Below are 4,593 nucleotides of genomic sequence, written 5' to 3' on the forward strand. Positions count from 1 at the left end.
TTAAAAATTTTTTAAAAAAAAAAAAAAAAATTTTTTAAAAAAAAAAAAATTTAAATTTAAAAAATTTTTTTTTTTTAAAATTTTTTAAAAATTTTTTTTTTAAAAAAATTTTTTAAAAATTTTTTTTTAAATTTTTTAAAATTTTTTTTTTAAAAAAAATTTTTGGGGGGGGAAATTTTAAAAATTTTTTTAAAAAAAAATTTTTTTTTTTTTAAAAAAAAAAATTAAAAAATTAAATTTAATCCTTTTAAAATTTTTTAAAAAAAAAAAAAAAAAATTTTTAAAATTTTTTAAAATTTTTTTTTTTTTTCCAAAAATTTTTTCTTTTTTTTGGCCTTGGAAAAAAAAAACCCCCTTTTTTTTTTTTTTGGGGGGGGGGTTTTTTTTTTTAAAAAAATTTTTTTGGAAAAAATTTTTTTTTTTTTTTTTTTTCCCCTTTTAAAAAAAAATTTTAAAAAAAATAAAAAATTTTTCAAAAAATTTAAAAAAAATTAAAAAATTTTAAAAAAAAAAGAAAAAAAATAAAATTTTTTTTTTTTAAATTTTTTTTTAAAAAACCCTTTTCCCCCCCTTTTTGGGTTTTTTTTTTTAAAAAAAAAAAAAAAAAAATTTTTTTAAAAATTTTTTTTTTTTTTTTAAAAAAAAAAAAATTTTTAAAAAAAATTTTTTCCAAAAAATTTTTATTTTTAAAACCCCCTTTTTTTTTTAAAATTAAAAATTTTTCCCTTTTTTTTTTTAAAATTTTTTTTAATTTTTAAAAATTTTGGGGTTAAATTTTTTTTAAATTCCCTTAAATTTTTTTTTTTAAATTTTTTTTTTTTTTTTTTTTTTTTTTTTTTTTGTTTTTAATTTTAAATTTTCCCAAAAAATTTTTTTTTTTTTTAAAAAAATTTTTTTTTAAAAAAATTTTTAAAATTTTTTTTAAAAAAAAATTTTTAAAAAAAAAAAAAAAAAATTAAAAAAAAATTTTTAAAATTTTTTTTAAAAAAAGGGGTTTTTAATTTTAAAATTTTTAAAAGAATTTTTTCCCCCTTTTTTTTTTTTTTTTTTCCCCCTTTTTTTTAAAATTTTCCCCCGGGGGGTTTTTTTTTTTTTAATTTAAAACCCCCTTTTTTGGGGGAAAAAAAAATTTTTTAAAAAAAATTTAGTTTTTTTAAAAACCTTTTATTTTTTTTAAAAAAAATTTAAAATTTTTTGGGAAAAATTTTTTAAAATTTTAAAAAATAATTTAATTTTTAAAAAATTTAAATTAAAAATTTTTTTAAAAAAATTTAAAAAAAAAAAAATTTTTTTTTAAAATTTAAAAAAAAAAAAAATTAAAAAAAAAAAAAAAAAAAGGGGGTTTTTAAAAAAAAAAAAAATTTTTTTTTTTTTTAAAATTTTGGTTTTTAAAAACCCAATTTTTTTCCCCAAAAAACCCCCAGGTTTTTTTTAAAAAGGGTTTTTTTTTCCCCCTTTTTTTTTTTTTTTTAAAAAAATTTTTGGCCCCCAAAAAAATTTTTTTAAAAAAAATTTTTTGGGGTTTTTTTAAAAAATTTTTTTTTTTTTAAAAAAAATTTTTTTTTTTTTTTTTTTTTTTCCCCCCCCCCTTTTTTTTTTTTTAAAAACACTTAAAATTTTTTTTTTAAAAAAATTTAAAAATTTTTTTTTTTAAAAAATTTTTTTTAAAAAAAAAAAAAAAATTTTTTTTAAAAAAAATTTTTTTTAAAAAAAAAAAAAATTTAAAATTAAAATTTTAAAAAAAAAATTTTAAAAAAAAAATTAAAAAAATTTTTTTTTAAAAAATTTTTTAAAAAAAAAAAATTTTTTAAAAAAAATTTTTTTTTTTAAAAAAAAAATTTTAAAAAAAAAATTAAAAAAAAAAAAAATTAAAAAATTAAAAATTTAAAAAAAAAAATTTTTTAAAAATTTTTAAAAAAAAAAAAAATTTTAAAAATTTTTTTTTTTTTTAAAATTTTTTTTTTTTTTAAAAAAAAATTGGTTTTAAAAAAAAAAAAAAAAAAAGGGTTTTAAAAAGGAAAAAAATTTAAAAAAAATTTTTAAAAAAATTTAAAAAAAAAATTTGAAATTTTTTTAAAAAAATTTTAAAAAAAAATTTTTATTTAAAATTTTAAAAAATTTTAAAAAATTTTTTTTTAAAGGGGGGGTTTTTTTAAAAAAAAAAATTAAAAAAAATTTTTTTTTTTTTTTGAAAATTTTTTTTTAAAAAAAAAAACCCAAAATTTTGGTTTTTTTTAAAATTTTTTTTTTAAAAAAAAAACCCAAAAAAAATTTTTTTTTTAAAAAAATTTTTGGGGGGAAAAAAAAAAAATTTTTTTTAAAAATTTTTTTTTGGGGTTTTTGAAAATTTTTTTTTTAAAGGGGTTTTTTTTAAATTTTTAAAAAAAAAATTTTTGTTTTTTAAAAAAAACAAAAATTTTTTTTTAAATTTTTCCAAAAAAAAAAAAAAATTCCCTTTAAAAAAAAAAAAAAAAAATTAAATTTAAAAAAAAAATAAATTTTTTTAAAAAGGGAAAATTTTTTCCCCCCCCCCCCCACCCCCCAAAAAAACCCCCCCCCCCCCCCCCCCCCCCCCCCCCCCCCCCCCCCCCCCCCCCCCCCCCCCCCCCCCCCCCCCCCCCCCCCCCCCCCCCCCCCCCAACCCCCCCCCCCCAAACCCCCCCCCCCCCCCCCCCCCCCCCCCCCCAAACCCCCCCCCCCCCCCCCCCCCCCCCCCCCCCCCCCCCAAAACCCCCCCCCCCCCCCCCCCCCAAAAAAAACCCCCCCCCCCTTTTTTCCCCCCCCCCCCCCCCCCCCAAAACCCCCCCCCCCCCCCCCCCCCCCCCCCCCCCCCCCCCCCCCCAAAAAAAACCCCCCCCCCCCCCCCCCCCCCCCCCCCCCCCCCCCCCCCCCCCCCCCCCCCCCCCCCCCCCCCCCCCCCCCCCCCCCTTTTTTTTTTTTTGGGGGGCCCCCCCCCCCCCCCCCCCCCCCCCCCCCCCCCCCCCCCCCCCCCCCCCCCCCCCCCCCCCCCCCCCCCCCCCCCAAAACCCCCCCCCCCCCCCCCCCCCCCCCCTTTTTTTCCCCCCCCCCCCCCCCCCCAAAACCCCCCCCCTTCCCCCCCCCCAAAAAACCCCCCCCCCCCCCCCCCCCCCCCCCCCCCCCCCCCCTAATTAGCGACTCGACCTTTTGGATTTTCGTTAGCGACTGCCTTCGTCGCCTCGCTTTCCGTTCGCGGTGGTCTCCTGCCCTTTTCTACATCTTTCGGGGGAAGATGTAGAGAAGCTCTTTCATTGGCTAATTTTTATTCACACGTTTTTATCTAGGTGCAAGCGAAGCAGGTTGATTCTTCGCTTGCGATCCGCGGGTTTCGGCGTAACGCTTATATTTCATCGCGTTTGCGTCTTTTCGCGATAAGCGCTTCGCGAGAGCGTGGCATATTAGTCGAATATCGATAATATATGCTTTTTTTTAGAAAGGGACGAGATTCAACTAACATGCTTTTAGAGAATAATATATATTATATATTTTATATATGTGTGTATATGTGTACTACATATATCATTATATCTGTATTTATAACTTTATACTGCTAACAAAAGTAAATATTCAGGGCATTGTTTTTTAAATGATGATTAGTTTGATGTGTAATTGATAATTACGTTTTAATTATGAGATGAATCGGTACCTTTACCCTAGTGGAAAAAAAGTCATGCAATGTCATTGTATAAATAATTATTTACAATGCTTTTTTAATGTAACATAAAGCAAAAAACATAAAAAAAACACAATTGTGAATTATAAATTTTATTTTATATAAAATATATAATTATAAAATATTTATAGTTATTATTTTATTACCTCTATTCCTTTCCAATTTGTACTGTCGACCGCTTCTATATTCTTTTAGACGTCCTCTCGCGCTTCTCTCTCTCTCTCTCTCTCTCTCTCTCTGTCTGTCTCTCTCTTTTTGTTTTATAGATTGCATACAATTTATCTTACATTTACAGTAAAAGTAATTTTTATAACAATTTACAGGTATATGCGAACAAATAAAATTCGTTAGAATCACAATTTCTATCAAATATATATATTTCAGTTAAATCATTACTCGAATTACTTCGATGTATAAAAAATAAGATTTAGTTTTTATAAAATATAAATGCATATACTTATTATCTATAAAAATCATGTGAATATTATTGTATTATACAAATATAATTAAAATAAAATTGTATGTCATTATATATTTCATGTGTTTGATAATATAAATAACACAAAATTTTTTCTGTTTTATATATAGTTTTTTATAGAAAAAAATTGATGTATTATTTATATTATCAAACATAAAATATATAATGGCATACATTGGCTACACTAATTCAGAGGTTATCTTTTTCCTTCCAATGTCGAACAAAAAAGACAACCTCTGAACTAATGTGGCCAGTGTAGCCAAAACAAACAGACCTTACTCTGAAGATTTTAGTCATAATCCGTCGTAATAATTATTAAATTGATAACAAATTCTTCTTTCTAATAGTAGGTATAGAAGAGAGATAGCAGTATCGATAAGTACGTTTAGGGCTGTTAAGAGTAATAGTATGAAAAATAATATCG

Source organism: Nylanderia fulva, unplaced genomic scaffold (assembly GCF_048542155.1).
Source record: "Nylanderia fulva isolate GAGA-0341 unplaced genomic scaffold, ASM4854215v1 Scaffold194, whole genome shotgun sequence".
In the NCBI taxonomy this organism is placed as follows: Eukaryota; Metazoa; Arthropoda; class Insecta; order Hymenoptera; family Formicidae; genus Nylanderia; species Nylanderia fulva.